General features: G+C 38.5%; 1 long non-coding RNA gene across 2 annotated transcripts; it reads left to right on the top strand.

Annotated features, from left to right (window-relative positions):
* The first annotated feature begins 447 nt into the window (after positions 1-447).
* LOC140647195 (uncharacterized) lies at positions 448-13,338 on the top strand. 2 transcript variants are annotated; one of them, XR_012040695.1, is made up of 5 exons: positions 448-570; positions 2,837-3,212; positions 3,299-3,463; positions 9,266-9,326; positions 11,768-13,338. It is a non-coding gene; the product is annotated as an uncharacterized lncRNA (long non-coding RNA). The 2 variants fall into 2 exon arrangements; XR_012040694.1 differs by having other exon boundaries at positions 9,477-13,338.
* The last annotated feature ends 5,260 nt before the right edge of the window (positions 13,339-18,598 follow it).

The raw sequence follows: 18,598 nt of genomic DNA, 5'->3' as shown, positions 1-18,598 counted from the left end.
CCTTGCTTTCAGTACAGGCTGGGCCTCATCACAGTGCTGACTTTATCCCACCCTTGAAGGAACTGGGCTTCTGTGTACTTCCCCATCATTGCTGGGCTAGAAGACCTCCTGATTGGAGTCCCAGGGTTTGAGAGGACAAGTATGTATTGCAGCCATAGAGTATGATTCTCAGGCACAAAGAGGCTCTGTGATGATACTCTGTCTAACTAAAGAGACCTTAACCTTGCTGCAGAAGTAACTCATGTTTCCTCAAGATCCCTTCACCCTGCAAAAGTGGTATTGAGTGGCGTCCCTTCAAGTGAGATATGAAATAACTTGCATGACTTTTATTTATTTATTTGTTTTCTGTGAAGTGGAGAGAGCTCCCGGTATAACATACTCCCTGCTACTTAGGCTATGAAATTCTGTTTCAGTGACTCACCATTTAGCTGTTTCTAGTAGTGTCACGAAGCATTAATGCTTTTCAAGCTGCTGAAGATGGTAGAGAATGATCTCAGACTGTGCAATCCTTTTCCACCTCTCACCAAATTCTTGCTGATATAACATCTACAGTAAGTTCTGATTTTTGAGGTGAGTTTTCTGGGGGTCTTTTTTGCAATAATATGCATCTTGTTTAGAGCTGACACTTATCAGATCATAAATGTAATTCTAATTTTTAAATTAATGCTTAATGGTCTTCTGATTTTGAATGCTACTTTAATAAGCTAATTTTCTTCTAGCTTCCTCAAGCAACTCTTGATGAAGAGTGGTGTTAGGACCATCCGAAATTCAGTGGAGATGCACTTAATTCCCTGCTGAAAAGAGGGATGTGAATCCACGTTCCCCTGTTAATAGCTGAAATCTATTTGCCATTTGCAGATATGAACCCTGCAAAAAGATGTGCAAATGGAAGAGGTAACTTTGCACTCTTGCCCTGCTACCTTTGCTGCAGGCAGAAGATTTTGATCTGCTGCAGGAAAGAGAAGTGGTGCTGGAGACCCTGTTAGTGCCTCCCACAGCAGCATATGCATCTCTGCTCATTCATTGTACAAGGCAAGCACCCTTTGCAGGTGCCTTAGGTATATTATACCCCTTGCATCAGATCTTTTGGAGATCTCTACAAACAGGTCTTCTGGTTGCCTCTGTGGAAGTTTAAGCCTTGAAGCTCATAATTAATAATTATTCTTAAATCTATTCTTCATTATTAATACATTATTACTCAACATACACTATGAGAACCCTGAACATTTCTGAAATACATGTGTACTTCCAGCTCATTTTTGATTCTTTAAAACTTCCATTTCCCAGTTTCCTGGGGCAATGACATCTGCTATCTGCTTCATTATGGTATAACAAAATATTCCTGCCTTTCAGAATCTTGCTGGAAGGTGAGGGACTGATGATTAAACTGTCCAACCGTGCAAAAAATGCAAGTTGGAGCCAAGTTTGCATCACTGATTTATGGCAAAGGCTACTTCAGTGAACCGAACTATGAGTGGATACTTGCTCATTTAAAGTGGGACAGTGGGCAAAGGTGGCTAAGTATAACACTAGCTGCCTCACTCCATTAGAGTACTGCTGACTGCTGAAACTGGTATGCCTTCTCTTGAACAAACAGTGCTGAGGAACACTTTTGACCTTTTGATCTGCTGTTATGCCTCTCACATAACATTACTTTAGGCCTTACCTATGTCTGTTCATTTTTTTCTTCTTGACAGATGATCTGATAGAGCCTTTGATTCTTAACACCAAAGGAGCAATATATACTTCTATATCTTTAATCTTTTTAAAATTTATTTTACAGCACTTCAGAGTGCCAGAAGTATTACTGTAAAATTTTTTTTAATAGTACCTCTGAAATCCCATGAATTGAAGTCAATTGAAGGAGAATATATGTGATATTTTATCATGATAATAAAGAGTGTCTCCCAGGTTAAGCAGTCTGTTTCACTACTATGCTCCTTCTGAAATGTCATTCTTTTCTGACTTCCACTCAGCTTAACAAGATGTTTCTGTCTGTCATTTGGTTTTTCCAAGATCCTCTCCTTCTTTCCATTTTGACATCTAAATATTAATGAACTTTCTGGTGGAATTCGAAAAAGACTCTGATCAAATTTTAGGATTAGGATTTTAAAAGCTCAAATACTAGCTAGAATTCATTGTCTATATTCTTCCATGTCCACCAGTAACTGAGCAGAAGTCTTCAGCTCATTTCATATGGACTTGTCCTGGTTTCAGCTGGGATAGAGTTAATTTTCTTCCTAGTAGCTGGTATAGTGCTGTGTTTTGGATTACCGTGAGAATAATGTGATAACACACTGATGTTTTAGTTGTTGCTAAGCAGTGTTTATACTAAGTCAAGGACTTTTCAGCTTCCCACACTCTGCAAGCAAGGAGATGCACGAGAAACTGGGAGGGAGCACAGCCAGGACAGCTGACCCAAACTGGCCAAAGGGTTATTCCATACCATATGACATCATGCTCAGTATATAAACGGGGGAGAGTTGGTCGGGGGACAGTGATCACTGCTTGGGCACTGGCTGGGTGTCAGTCAGTGGGTGGTGAGCGGTTACCTCACTTGTTTTTCCTAAGTTTTGTTCCCCTCTCTGTCTCTTGTTGTTTTCCTTTTCATTACATTAGTAGTAGTAGTAGTAGTAGTAGTAGTAGTAGTAGTAGTTATTATATTATATTATATTATATTATATTATATTATATTATATTATATTATATTTATTATATTTTATTTTATTTTATTTTATTTTATTTTATTTTGTTTTGTTTTATTTTATTTTATTTTATTTCAATTATTAAACTGTTCTTATTTCAACCCACAAGTTTTCTTACTTTTGCTCTTCAGATTCTCTCCCCCATCCCACTGGGACAGGGAGGGTGAGCGAGCAGCTGTGTGGTGCTTGGTTGCCGGCTGAGGTTAAACCACGACAGGACCACATAGTCACATTGACCAGATTGGCAGCTGAGAACTGCTAATCTAATTTTGGACTGGATATATCCTGGCTGGCATCAAGACAGTGCATTAAGATGCTAATGCATGCCTTGTAGCATCTTTCTGCCTGTTTCCATTGGCACCTAACAGGCTTTTGGGAAGTATGTGTCAAGAGGAATTGTAGTACTATTGTAGCTGAGCTTCTGAAGCTTCATGGATGACCATCTCACGTTCACAGTAACCAGGCTAAGTGGCCTGGTTCAGAACAGTGGTCTGCACCCAGGCACAGGTACCAACACCTCTTATGATCTGTCCTTGCCCTTGCACTGCTGGAGTCAACATTCATAGTGATCCTTGTCTCTGATTTTTTCCTAGGTGTGTTTCTATAACACTGTTCCTCCTTGAGCTGCTTTGTGGCTTGGTTAGCTAATGGCTTTAAACCACCCAGAATGTGCTACAGTCTTTTTGGATTCTGTTAACATAAGAACGAGTCTCCTATTGATTGCATCTAGCGGGATAAGCACTCAAGTATCACAATAGGTAAAGCTCTTATTTAGTACTAGAACACATTGTACCATCTATTAGTGCAGTTAAAAACACTTGGCATAGTTGGCTCATTCCCTTGAACTATAATAGGAAAGCAGTTGAATCAATACATTTGACATATTTTCCATTACCGCAGTAAAGTCATCCTCATGAATTCCTATGCTGCCAGACTGATGCAGCAGCAAAATATGTTGAATAGACATGGTAGGTCTTCAGTTCAGCAAAATGATGTCATCAAGAGGGCAACAGCTAGTGGCTAGAAATGAGCTAAACAAGAAAGTAGCCAGTATAACCCCAGCTTTGGATGATGGGCCACAGAAATTCCATTCCCAATTTATATGTGATTCACGTTTTGCTTGAGTGTCTGCATCATATTTGAATACTCCTGAGCCCCTCACACACTCAGAAGCTAATATTTTTTGGCTTGAGAACCCTTTAATACCCAATAGCTCCTTTCCTTTTTCATGGTGGAAGGCAGAAAACCATGGAACATAATTTCTATCAATTTATTTGAACTCTTGTTCTAAGTATCTCTCAGTGCAGTTTTCTGGTTTTTTTTTTTCCTTTTTTTTTTTTTTCTTCCAGATTTTTTAGTTTCCATTTTAGCATGTAGGCAAAAGGAAAAAAGTGTAAGTAGTAATTTAAAGATATATTCAAATTCAAATCACTGCTTTAGAGCAAAGTGGTTTTTTTTCATGATAGTGAACTACAGTTCTTTTGGGTCTAAGGGCTGTTGTGCCCATGATCAACACTTAGAAGTCTTGTCTCCTTGAGTGATGGGTTCACCGTGAGATATGTTGTTCATTTTTTCAAGCAAGCTTCCAGTTCCACTTTTTTCCTAATGACTTCCCAGTGATATGCCTTGACAGTTTTGACTCTTTAAGAGAGACTTGGAGAGAAGTATTGTATCAAGGACAGGTAGCTTTAGGTACCTCAGCCTACGGCAATAGGATAAAATCTTCTCTTCAAACCTTTGAACATCCACAGCTCTGACCTTTTCCTTGTGTCCCAATACCACTGAACCTGATAAATGCTGATTGCTCTTTGGTTAAAAAAAAAAATAAATAAAAGAAAGACTGTCTTCAATACCATACCCAGAAAATACTCTTGTCAAACTGTGATGATGTTCAGCTACTTACGTCATCAACAACACCATTGCTGTGTGATCTTCATGTTGTCACCATTTCAGGACTGAAGACCTACACAACATCAGCAACTTCCTTTTAGGCTTGTTTAGAGGTCTTGAAAGGTATTATATCTAAGTAACAAACTTGTTTGCTTCAGTCTGGTGGGCTTATACTGCCACAGGTGTCTAGACTGCTATTAGAGTAAGCAGAGACCTAGTCAGCACAATCAATAGAGTCTACGGAACAGTTCAGGTGATCACATGTAGGTTCAGTTGCCTTCACATCTAAGACATCAGTGGAAGGCTGGCAGATGTGACACAAGACCTATGGGAAACCTAAACCTTTTGGAACAACACTGGGATACCCTGCAGCATCTGATGTCTATATTTAGTCAACTGAATCCTGCTACAGTTGTCCAGTTGTCTAGTTTTTAGGTGAGGTGAATTGCTTTCTAAACTTCATTAACTCTATTGACTAGATATCTATTAATTATAATGCGAAGTCAGACAACCAGCTCTCATCTGGACACCTGCATGAAGACACCTAAATTTCTTAATCTGCAAGCTGAATTTAACCCCTAAGCACTTGGAACCTACATTAGGGTGGATAGTTCTCATCCCAAATAGCTTTTTGAATCTGACTGTCTTATAACAACTCAAGTGTCTTCTGGCGAGAAGTTCACTTCTTTTTCCTTTTGTCTGTTTTCCAGAAAGAAAAAAAAATGTTTAACTGAAACCAATAAGGTCATAAAGAAAATAGCACAATAAACAAGCCGATATGAAGTTCATCTTATTGCATACAAGGTTATTTCTTCCAAACGACTCACATCAGATTAATGTCAGGTTCTGTAAAGGAGGAAGATGCACTGCATGCCCAATATTCCCTCAAAATATTGTCACCCAATTGCCTTCCTTTGGGGTTGGCTGCATCACTCTGTGCATGTTTGGCATGCAAGGAGGCTGCTCGGACTGATGCTCTTGTTTCAGAGGATGATTCAGTCCATCACTAACTTTTTTTTCATGCTTGCTTGTGTTTGGAATCAACACAAAGAAAACAATGGCATTTTGTGGGAAAGGCTGTTCTTCCAATACATTTTCTCTTTTCAAATTTTTTATTGGAACCTTCACAAAAGATTTGGAGTTTAGAATTCATCTGGTAAAATATAGGAAGATTTAGCTGGTCCTAAGGTAGACATCCAAAACATGTTCAGTGAAGTGCATCTTTAAGGTGCCTATTTCTTCCTACTGAATCCAGAAAGACTGACCAGCCTTGCGGTTTTGGTTACTGAAAGTATCTCTGCTGCATACATCTACAAGAAGATGAGACAACTCCAACTCTTAAGTATCTTAGAATGACTTCTAAACTATCTTTTTTTTAAAATCATGTCCTTTCTGTTTTTGCATGACTTTTAATAGAAAAATATAATTTCTTCTTCTTTTTTCTTTTTTTTTCTTTTTTTTTCTTTTTTTTTATTTTCTGCTTTTTCCTTGCTTTGAAGAAAATTGAACCCTGTGAGTCACAGGCACTGACCTTGCTTTTGTGCTATTTCTCCTATACTCTGCTGGGAGCACTGGAAAGATACTAAGCACAATTTACCCACCTAAGTTTCTAATTTCCATTGACCATTCCAGCAGCTGTGCAGAAATGAAGCCTTAAACTTGCTTTTCTCAAAGACAACATAGATTCTGGAATCTTTCAACTAAAGCACAATTTTGTGTGTTTGGAATGAGTTTCTCATGGGTCCCACATGGCTGAGGCAGAGGAAACTGAGGAAGCAGGGATTTCAATCAGACCAAATGAGACTGTTCATAATTGAGAAGGGAAATGCAGCTCCCTTTTTCTTTCTAGGTAGTATGAAACTCCCTGCTGTGATTGCCATGTCTTTTACCTTAGACTGTCTTAGCCTAGTTCTTAAAGTTATGAGTTTTTTATAAGTACACCGATCATGAATCTGAATTTGTGATGATGTTGTTAGGGAGGTCAAAATGCACTAAGAGGAAGGATAAAAGCAGAGTATAAAGTTATTTAAATGGCTAATTCTTGGTGAGGGGCAGAAGGGACTCATTTACCAGCAGAAATGTTGGTTAATGTCACTGGGCACAGCAGATTGCTGTGGTGCTGCTGGTTGTGGTACTCCTGTCCAGCTCTCCTGCTGGTTATGCACTGTGCAGATGTGTCCTGGGCTTGTATAGCAGATCAGACCCATTCAGGGTACAGTTTTATTAGACCTTTATTAGGTTTGATATTGTAGCTTATCTTCAGCTTGCTATAAGCAGAATATCTGCTGCTTTTTAGTGAAAGCTATACCATTTGCAAGCACATTCAGGCACACCTACACACATCTCAGCACTATATTCTACACAGCTCTGGGTTAGGTCCTGTCTCCTTAAAATTGTCTGTATAATGAGGAATGAACACAAATCACTGCTCTTGACAAGGAGAGAAACAGCTTCCTCTGAAGGACTTCAGAGTAGATGGCTTGGATTGCTTTTTTCTTGCACTTACCTTCTTGTCCTAATTTTGAAAAGAAATTGAGGAAAAATAAGTGGAATCAACATAGTAAATAAATAATGCTTTGTCTTTATATAGCTTTTTTCTATACAACAGTTTCACAGAGTCCTTGTGATAGTGCTATTTCAGTCATTTTGCATCTTATGTAACATAGCTGTCCTACCGCTGACTTTGAAATTGATTGGTTTTGACCTCCAAATAATCTAACAGTGTACACCGCAGATCCTCAACTGTTTCTTCCAGTAAGATTTAGTGTTTACTTGTGGTCCAGTTTTAAATGTGCAAAGGAAAAAGTGGACTCCTGCTTCCTCCAAGTGAGTATTCAGCTGACAGATGCATCTTAATAGCAGAAAAATGTTGGAATTATGGACGTCCCCCCCCCATTATTTTCCTCCCACATCATCAATTATATTTGTGTGAAATATCCTGTACAACATGAAGGAAGAGAAATTAAATTCACAGCTTTGTGCATATATAGGGTGTTATTTCTTCCTTAGGGGTTGGATTCATAACACAAGTGTCTGAAATTAGCTGTCCAACTTACCTAGTCACCCCAGCCACCCTTTATTGTTGAAGGAGAGAATAAGGCACCTCCAGAGGGTAATTTATATTACCCTAAAAGGAGCATCCAAGAGAGGTTGAGTGGAAAACCTTCTGGAGATTACTACTTCTATAGGTAGTGTGCTGTGTCTATTACATCTATAAAGTGAAATATTCTTAAGGTTAATTCTGTGGAATATAGCTTTCCTTCTCAATAAAAATGTTAAGTTTTAGACATAAAGACATTTCTCAGCCCAAATCTGATCCAAAAGGTGGCATTTTCCTGGTTCTCATTTGTGAAATCTGAAAAAAACATTCATATTAACCTAAATATTTTTCTTTGATAATTGCACAGTGATGTACTTCAACTTTATTATCAAAGAAATACAGTGTATATTTCTTTGATAATAAGTACAGTATTGTACTTCACCTTCCTCTTTTTTTAAGTAAAAAAGTTCAGTTTAGTTCTAAATATAAAGCTGACTATAAGTAGCCCAGAAATCTTGAAAGTGCTTACTGAAGGACAGATTTGCTTTTACGGCTTCATTTTTTTACGTTACGAGGTTTTTTTTTTTATATGCCTCAGGAAAGAACATAGTGTTCATCTGAAACCAGGATAGCCTGTGCCTGATTAAATCAAGCTATTTAAATAGTTGTTCTTATTATACTGCAAAATATTGCATGCATTTATTAATTTTTTATTATTATTCTTCCAAGCTGAGATAATCTACTGTACTGACTGATGATGTGCTATAAATCATTCTGCTCTACATCCTAATACATCAAAAGAAAACATACTGGGTGATAATAAACAAGTATCCATTTAATTCAAGGATATTTTTACTGAAGTTCATAAATACTATATTGTAAATATATAATTATAAAGGAAATTTATCCAAAAAAATAAAAAACTCTGCAAGGTCATTTCAAGAGCGATTTTGAGACAATGTTTTGTACTTGCAAGCCCACAAGGAACCATTGTAATCATATAGTCTAAACACTGGTTGAGCCCAGACTGAAGCTTTTCATGTAGTAACTCCTGGGGTGGGCAGAATTAGTCTTCTCTGTCATGTGAAAACAAGTATGACTGAGAAATACAGCACAAAAACATTTGTGAGCTGACATAGACTAATTAGGAAATCAATTATAAGGAACATGATTGATGGAGGCAAAACAGAAACATCTGTGTGATACTGGAAAGATTGGTCTGATAATATTTGCACATGGACAGAAGGGTGCACACTGATGGAAAATTATTTATTTATTTATTTATTGTACTAATGCTAAACCAGCAAACTAAATAGGGCTAGGTTTTAGGGTTAGGCTTCAGGGTTAGACTTGAGCATGGCCATATGATAGCCAATGCTATTAACTTCTTATCCCTCTTCCTCGGATGGCTCTGTCCCGTACAAACCAGCTGGTTCCAAGACTTTACCCAGTCATGATCTAAGGAGTAGCACAGTCCTGGAGCTGTTCCCAGCAGGCAGGAAGGATGATGCGACCACATTCATTTGAGGGGAAGAACTGAATTCAGTTATCTGTATGTGAGCTGTGATATGTTACTCATTCTCAAGGCCAAAGAAAGGTTTCTGACCTATTTTATTATTTACTTCTGTAGTTACAGTCTATGGATCCTTCTCTCACGTCCAGCTGTGAGTGATTTGGCATGTTATTGCAAGGTCAGTGTCATGGCATCACTAACTAAATCTCACAAAATTTTAGTCGCGCTATCTCTACCCCTTCTTCTAAATGTATTGACTTCAGTTCAAGCTGTGAGGTGTTTGACATTTATAACTTGCAGACGTTCTGGATATTTGTTATGTCCCCAGGCTGTCCAAGAGGCATGTGTTCAGGAAGCCTGGCCCTGTCATGATACATGGACTAAAGATGTGGATATGTATGAGAGTGAATGGCGGAACAGCTTATTTGCTGCAGGCATCTGAGACCACAAACAGAAGCAAAGAAAAGTATAATCTCCCACAGTGTCCACAGCCATGGTCTGTTGCTTTTGCCAGAGTCATGAAGAGCATCTCATATAATCCGGAAAATAAGTGTGGCTGAATGAAGTACTTGGCAGTGAGAGTGGGAGCGGCTTTGCATTTGTGATTTTGTGTTTCTCAGTGAAAGCCAGCTCTTCCTCAAAAACTCTCCCCAGTAAAATGACTTACAGAAGCCCTACTTGGAGAGATGCTCCCTCTACATTGTTATGTCTTTTAAATACCTAAAAATGTGTTCACCATCCCTCGGAAGTTTTCCTCAGAGCAGCAACTGCTCTGATCACCCCCAGAGCTACCTCCCTGGCTGCAAAGTGCCAGTTAGGGGAAGAAAAGTCACATTTGCTCACACACTTTAAAGTTTTGAAAAACTCTCACCGCTGTGGGAGCCATCCAAGAAATATTACATTCAGCTTGTCTGACCTGCTTACCATGAACCGCATCAGTCTCTCTCATTTCTTTGGTATACGTTATGTGTATGGAGTTAGATTACAACACTGAATTTTTTTATGAGTGCTTTATCAGTTCCTTGCAGCCACGATTCAAACTATGCGTCTCTGCCTTCCTTTGCTACATGTAAAACTGCATTTCCTTTCCCTCTCTGGGTAGAGAAGATGAAGTGATTCAAAATTGGGCAGTGTTTGTTGGGGCTAGCAAAATTCCTGCAGAGGCTAGGTGATAAACATGGAGAAATATATGGATTTGATTGTTTTTCTTGTCTTTTAGTCATAGTTTTAATGAAGAGAAGCTAGTCACCTGGGAACAATCATAGTTCATTACTCCAACAGTGGATTTAAGAATGTTAGCATTACCCATTGTGCAGCACAGCCATACCCTTGAGTTGTAGTTGACTGCTCAGTCCCTTTCCTCACCCCTTCTCTTTTCCTTTCCAGCCCCATTTCACTCCATGCCTTGAGAGGCATGGGGGCAAAGAGAGGGAGAAAGAGGAGAAATGGTGAGAATGGAGTTGGAGAAAGGCTGCAAGGCAAGGGGGTGCAGGTAGTGTGCTTTGAATTCAAAACAAAAGGTGAAAGAAAAGCTTGAATGAAATCAAATCCACCACAGTGGTGTTTGATCACCTCCATGGGTGGCTCGTCAAGCCAGAGGGTGAGAAATGATACTGCAATGTTTTATTAGAAGTTCTCTGGAAGTGCTATGAGACCTAATGAAATTAAAGAGCATTAAAGCTTGAAACAGCAATGATGAGGGACAACAACCATCTACATCTGGGCTTAGTGGAGCTGTAGAGATGGATGGAATTTAGAAATTTTTGAGATGAGGAAAAGCAACTGGATTTGGCAAGCATCCCTGTGAAATGGCAGATTAATGGAGGAGAGGTTGATCTTGGCAGAGTCTGTGTGACAAAGTCAAGGACAAAAAAGGAGAGCTTAGACAAGATTACGTTTAACTGTGACGGTCATCCTAAACCACGAAGGAGTTTGGCTTGTCTCTGTTAGATGAATTTTGAATCCTGATAAACCCATGTGCATACTTCAAGCAACTTGAAAACTAGCGTAACTAAAACCATATTGGATTGCAAATTGATGCAAGGTTATTCTAGTTAAACTACAGAATTCAGAGGTGAAACACTAATGCATTAACAAAATGAGTCAGAAAAAAGAGAAGACATATTTTACATTTAAAAAACCTCCCATAGATGGGCATATTGCAAATGCCAAATCAGCCTCCTAAAACTGTTGCCAGGAGGGTGAAGACTGATTTCTCTGTTGTTCAGATAAGGAAGCTGGAGCACAGAGAAAGCAAATAATTCTGTAAGAAAACACTGGCAGAAATCAGAAAGCCTAGCTGAACTGTTTGTTCTTGCCATACACTCATTTCTTCCTTATACTCAAGTATGAACTGAGATTGTAAAATATTCCTGGTTTTATTTTTACTTTGTACATTGTGAACGTGTATAAAATATGTTTTTGTTGTTGTTGTGGATGGGTTGAAAGGGACAAGAAGAAATTGTTAGCATGTTCAGTGATATGTTCTTCAGGACAGTTAAGTACCTGCTTTTTCTCTCTCAAAAGTATTATTTATTCCCTCTTACAATGAGCTTAATTATATGGTAGCAGATCAAATATTATTCTGATGCATTATGTCTCTGTGGCTCTCTTGAGAAGGTCAAGATAACTATAACTAACAAGAAGAGTAAATGGAGAACGTTCACTCTGTTTCTTCCCAGCTAGAAAGTTGTGCATAATTGCTTTCCTTAAATGGGAACGGAGTTTGAAAATTCTGCCAAAAGTCCAAGCTTAAAGGTAAATATTAGTGTCAGAGTACAAATAAGGATAACATTTTTTAGCTTTATAACACCTTTCATCTAAGTGTTTCAAAACATCTCATAGATATTGATCAAAGCTTTCTAAGATATTTTTTATAGCTGAAGCATGTCAGGACAATTTTCCCATCATAATGTAAGTGGTGAAAAGCAGCTAGAATGGAAAGAGTGCTTTCTGCATTTTGTTTCTAACAGCTGAAAAAGAGAAATCAAAATAAAACAGTTTAATTAAATATTTTTTAAAATAATATGTTCTTTTATGTTTATGTGTGTGTTTAAGGGGATATTTGGTTAGAGATACCTAAAGAAAGAGTTCCTGGAATTAGAACGAACACTTTTTATGTGATCCCTTCGGAATAAAATTGTTGGAGTTTCACTCATATTAATTTAAAGTCTATTTTATAGACCCTTGGATTAGCAGAAGATTAAATGATGCTGAAATCAGATATGATGAAGCTCATTCATGTTCTTTCCCCATCCTGATTCCAGCTGTTACTTAACCCCTGTGGCCAAAAGCTTTTGCCCTTTCCACTGCTTGCATAAATTGTTCCTTAACCAGTTTTATTCAAATTTATGCAATTAGCATTAATGTTTTCCATAAGATGTCTTTTCCAATCTGATTCCTTTTGTCTGGGGAGGGCTGAACATGATTATACAAATAGTTATACTGATGGGCGTGTAGGTACAGTACTCTCCAGAATAAACCACAAGTAGAATGTAGGTATGTTCACAATTCAATCAAAACCAACCCGAAATTTAGAAGATGACTTTTAGAAGATGACCGTTTGCATATCCTCGTAATTAGCTATACATTTATATTTTGTTGTATGAGCTCAGTAGCCAAAGGGATTTTTCCAAGTTTTCAGAAACAGAAGTCAGATTTAGAGGAGAGCAGTGTAGAAGCCAAGAGAGCTTTAAACAGAAAGATTTCTTTCCACTGCAAAACTTAAAACAAAACTAAATGCAGGAAGGTAGAAAGAAATCTTTATTATTCAGGAATGTAATATAGATAGTGTTATTACTCCTAGAGTTGGAAGGAGAGTTCCAATAAAGCTTTGAGAGTTAGGGCATTTTCTTGTTGTATTTCAACTGAATTCTTGGAGAACAAGTTATCTTATGGGAATCATATGCAAATGAGACTTGAAAAGTTGTCCTTTTTTTCTTCCCCAACAACAGTTTCTAGAAAGCCTTAAAAGTGACACCGGTGGTGTTTTAAAAAAACTAAGATATAATTATCTGAGATTTGGAGTGTTACTAATGATTCTCAGAGAGAATGAGAAGCAATTTGGTTGTGCTATGTTAATGTGTAAAGTGATTTATAAGTGGAGCAGTAATGAATGTTGTCACTTCTAAACAAAATAAAGCACTTGTAAAGAATATTGATCAGTTCTTTTTTTCTTTTCTTTTCTTCCCTCCCCCCCCCCAGATTTAGATGGATGAAGATTGCAATATCAGCGATTTCAATTAAGTTGAGTTAACACTGTGAGTTGCAAACTCCTCTTCAAAGATGTTCCTCTGACTCTTACACAAACTAGCAATTTTCCTTTTTGCTTCATAATCTATTTTGAGTTTGATCCCCCCTTTGTCCCAAAGGCAAGTGCGCATTCAAGTAAAGCAGAGGAAACCAGGAATTACTGATATTAATGCCATCTAGCTCAAGGTGACAATTAGATTCTAATTTTGTTTTATTCCTCCTTTTTATAAAGAACACCATGCCCTTGCTTAAAGGCAAATTAATAGAAGTTTATTATTACAAGCCCTGCAATCTAAAACAAAGTATTCTGCAGTCATTTCTCTGTTACCTGTCGTTATTCAGTTGGTAGATTAATGTGACAAAAGTCTGCCCAGGAACTTCTGTAGTGCTTGTCTCAGTGTAACTCACTATTTATTTATTGTTAATGTTTCTTTACCATCCAAAGTAGTCTGAATAATGAAAGCAACAGTAATTTTAGTAAATGTGGTATTCTTGACAAAAAAGGCAAAATGAATTCTGGGTATTGCAACAATAAGCAATGAACAAATACTCTTCTGAGACAGGTAAGTGAAATTAATTTAGAAAATTAAACACAATAGTATGCAAAATATATCTACTACTTTGCCTATTAAGGAAGGTGAAACTTAATGACATTTGCATACTAATCTTTCCTTTTTCAATTAAGCAGAGTCAAAATATACTAGACCAATATCCTACTTTTTATCTCTTGATCTCAGAGAGAAAATAAGTTCTATCACTGCTACTAGAATGAAGATAAAAACAGGCTTGACTTTACCAGGAAAAGGATTCAGGTGTCTGGAAAGTCCGTGCAGTTAAAAAAGCAAACAATTTTTCTGCAGGTTGCAGTTGAATGTAATTAAGTATGTGTAGACACCTAGGCATTTGTTTCACTAAATAATCACCTCCCTCCACCTCCCTATGAACAGGAAGGTGATACCCAACTGACCATTTCATGTGGGACATTGGTGGGCACAGAAGAGAAATCACTCCAAGGAGCACGTTAACATGTAAACGGTGTAGAGTATCACACACAAGTTCTTGATCCTATGCCATGGTCCCATTTGAATAGCTAGGAACTATTCTATGTCCTAAGAACTTCAGAATTTTATCCGAGTAAAGAGCACAACATCTTTCTAGAGAAGAACTGAATGTTGTCCATTCTAAAAGTGAACAAATTGCAGCAATTTCTCTAGCTGTCAAAAGGCACTTGACAGCTTTAGCCAGAATTAGAGTACACATCTCCGATTCTGAGTAAATGTGGATTTAGTTCTCATTTTGCTCTAATTGGATCAAGACATAATGAAATTGTCTGGATGCCTCTGTGATATAAACAAATTAGTTCACCTTCATGGTGTCTTAAGAGGGCCTTACCAAGGCTTCTGATATTCCCCAGTTCTTTCTATTTATTTACTGAGGCTCTGCAATTATAACAAGGCAAATATGACCTGCTGAATAGCAAGAATACAAATGGAGAATGAAAACTATGAAGAGCTGCCCTGGGCACATATAACAATTCTGCTGCACATGTCTATTTATATTTCATCAGGTTAAAGCATTAGAGCTCTACCAGGACATAAGCAAATGTGGTTTGGACTGAAACTAGTGCCGCTGCCATGACGTGACAGTTCCAGAGCCTGAACTGGTAGAGAGCAGTGGAGATCAGTGGAGATGACCTAAATTTGCTTGGGCTCCTCTCCGGTGTGACCACAACAAGCTCCAGCTCAACAGAAGTGCTCAGGAATTCTTCTCCAAAGAGGGCTGGAACAGGCCTCAGACTCATGAAGACTGATTGATAGCAAAGGAAGTGATCGAAACATGGATTAGATGTTGTAATAAGTAGTTTAGTGCTTCACAGTTGGCTCAAATCCAGATGCAGCAGACTGACAGCCAGATCTTCAGGAGCATACAAAGGATCAGTGAGTTTTAACCAACACTCTCACCATGTGCTTCTCGCCATCTTTGATCCAAACTTGCCATATCAGATGGGAATGGTCTATATGGAGACATCCTTCTCTCAACAGATCCATCTTACCTTACCCAGGTGTTCAACCCTTTTCCCTAAGGTTTCCTTTTCTCTTTTTCTTTCATATTTCTATGCTCATTTCTCTCACCTCAAAATCCTAAGCATAATGTATTCTCTTCTAGTAGCTCCAACATTTTTTTCCTCTCTCTCCCCTCAACCTCACTGTCCTCTCTGCTCACTCCACTAAGCTTGTCTTGGCCTATTTCCATGCAAATCCATTTTTCCTGCATCTCATCCCCCATTTTTTTCTGCTTTTCTGGGGTTCACATCCAATAAACACCAAAGAGCTATACAAAGCTTTACAAATTCCCATCAACATATCTAGCAGCACTATACTCTACCCTGAACTGATAATAAGAAATAGGTATTGTGACGTCCAAAGGCATGAAATAAACTTTCTATTCAGGAGCTTTAATTAGAAGCTCGCTATGTTCACCTTGTTTTCCTGAAATGCATTTTAATTTATGACCACAAAGTTTACCACCCATGGTGAAACAGGTATATCACACAGCAAGATTTCCTTATGACTTCTCCTACCCTTCACCATCTTCTTCTTTTTTTCCAGAAGAACCCAAGTTTTTGTTTATTTGCTTGCTTGTTTGTTTGATTTGTTCATTTGTCTTTAAGGAAAGGAACAAATAATACTCCTTGCACTGGGAAGGTACTATCTGTTCCAGGCAGCCTCTTGAGTATTCATATTTTTCAGACATGAAAATAGTTTTTCATATAGTTAATACAAAAGGGAAATCAGAGGTCAAGAGCCAAGCATCTATTGATGTTTTAACATTCTGTTTCTTTATTGCCTTTGTTTGCAGAGAGAGAACAAAATTACAATGACTGTTTTTTTAATGCAATTTGATTATAGTGTTGGCAGATTGATGACTCCTGACACTCAAGGTCCTTGAACAAGTCCTCAAAAAAATAAATGCTGGGAAGACATCCTCTTCTATTAAAGTAAAATAAAATTTTACTGATGACTTCACAAGTCCAGAATTTCAGCATGTATTATAAGTGCTCTTCAAACAGTCTTGATGATGCACTTCAAACCTTTAATTCTACAGAAAGAAAGACGAGCCTATCTCTTGTCCCTTTTTCCTCCATGACTCCAGAGTTTCTTAGGGTGATGTGTTTGCCTTATCACTTGTATTCCCTCAAAATCTGCAGAGTCCAGTCCCAGAAAGTTCAGCAAAGTTTTTCTTTTCTTCCTCACTATCCCTTTCAATTAATTCTTATAAGACAGTCAGTTCTGCAGTGCTGTTGACACTGTGTGTGGGAGTCTCATCCAGTAATCACCTGGAAAGATATGGTTTTAGCTCCCTTGTTCACTCCTAAACTTACTATATTTTTATCTCAAGGAATCGCTTGAGCATTTGAGCTTGGAATTCTGATTTATGGGGCTGGCCTTCAGTTCTCTGAAAATATCTAGATTCACCTGTACTGGGGTTTTTGCTGTGAAAGGGAGAGAAAGGGTAGCTTGTTCCCTACAAGTCTTAATTCCTTAACATCTCCATTGGGAGAGACAAAAATAGAAGTTAGCTACCATCATAATGGAGTTAAATTAACATGGACTCTTGCATTTCCCCAGTGTGTCACTGAAGAGGTGCCCACTGACCTCATGGGTTCTTTTCACAGAATTCACCAAACAAAATCTTGGCTACGGAAATATATTATTCACAACGTTAGGTCAGATTTGAATTAGTTCCTAGAACTTAATTCCTTACCAGTTCCCAGGGAGGCACAGTCATTCAGAGTCATTCAGAGTCATTCAGTCATTCCTTTTCCACACAAAAATTGCCAGGGCTTTCCTTTCAAAAATCCAGCATCTCCAGTACAGCCCCAAAGGCTTTTCCTGAGACTGTTCAGTGCTCTGAATTTCCAGGAAAGTCAGTAAACAGGAAAGTTGTGTATAAGTTGCTAATAAATCTTGAGTTCTGCACTTCTGTGCCTTGTAAATAAAATCAAAGAGAAATAAGGATCCTCTTGTCATGACTTAATATAGAACACTGTCACACTGCAGTAAATCATTTATATGTGCAGTGATTAGAACTGTGATTTAGAATCATTTCAGACACCTACAGTAAATAATAAGGCTTTTCAGTTGTTATTATGTCAGCATACATTCTGCAGCTTTCCCATTCAATTCCCTTTTCAGGATTGTTTTTAGGGGACCTACAGGAAATTATGTCGATACGTTGACACTCTCCTTTTGCCTTGCTTCCTTGTGGGTCTGAGTCACAGGCTCATCTACACTGCACACATGCTCCTGGGCTCCCTGCCTGAACAAGCCAGCAAGTTCCCTTCAGGAAAACATCCAGAAGTTGTTGGCAAAATAAACCTGACTCCAAACAATTGGGTCCAAATAGTTATGGATGTGAACCATGTCTAATTTTGCTCCCCGTCATCTGAAGCAGTCCTTCAACACTATCCCAGCAAGAGTTGTACATTCAAATACTTCTCTCACCCACAAACATGCCTGCCATGAATGAAAGAATGAAATGTGCCCTCATTGCCATGCTATAAAAATAGAGCTCTGGTGAATTACAACACTATGCTCTGACATGAAGGAAACACCTGCACAAAACCCCAGTAATTCTGTTTCAGTGCCTCTCCAAACCATCTCCATCCCTGCCTCTCCCCACCTTCATTCCTCCCCTAAACATCTGATAATGTCTTGCACAATCCCAAGATGCTCTTTCCCTGAGTGCCATAACAAGCCCCGTACCCATCCTCCCCAGTAGCCCCCTCTCAGTCTGTGGGGTGCTCCAGGGAGCCTCTTGGATGAGTCTTGGTGATGGGTGTCACTCTGGACCACGGGCTGACCTTCACCCACCAGCCCTGGTAACAGCCAGGTCAGGGGGTCCCTTGGCTCTGGCTGGGTGATTGATGCTCCTCTGCCTGCCTTTTGTGCTCCTCTGTGATCATGGGGATGAGCCTTTCATCACACAACCTAACAGCATGAAATGTGGTAGGAATATCAGACTTGAAGGGACCATATCAACATCTTGTCAGTCACAAACAAGCAAGTGGAAAACATTTAACCTAAGGATGCCATTTTTTCTGCACACATACGAGTTCGGAGTCAACAAATTCCTTACTCTGCTACCACAAACTTCAAAACTGTGTAGAAAACAAAAAGTGACAAGAACAATTCGTCT

This window comes from Ciconia boyciana, chromosome 2, assembly GCF_034638445.1.
Source record: "Ciconia boyciana chromosome 2, ASM3463844v1, whole genome shotgun sequence".
NCBI classification, from domain to species: Eukaryota; Metazoa; Chordata; class Aves; order Ciconiiformes; family Ciconiidae; genus Ciconia; species Ciconia boyciana.
The sequence above is the reverse complement of the archived record's forward strand: the minus strand, read 5'-3'. Positions and strand labels throughout refer to the sequence as shown.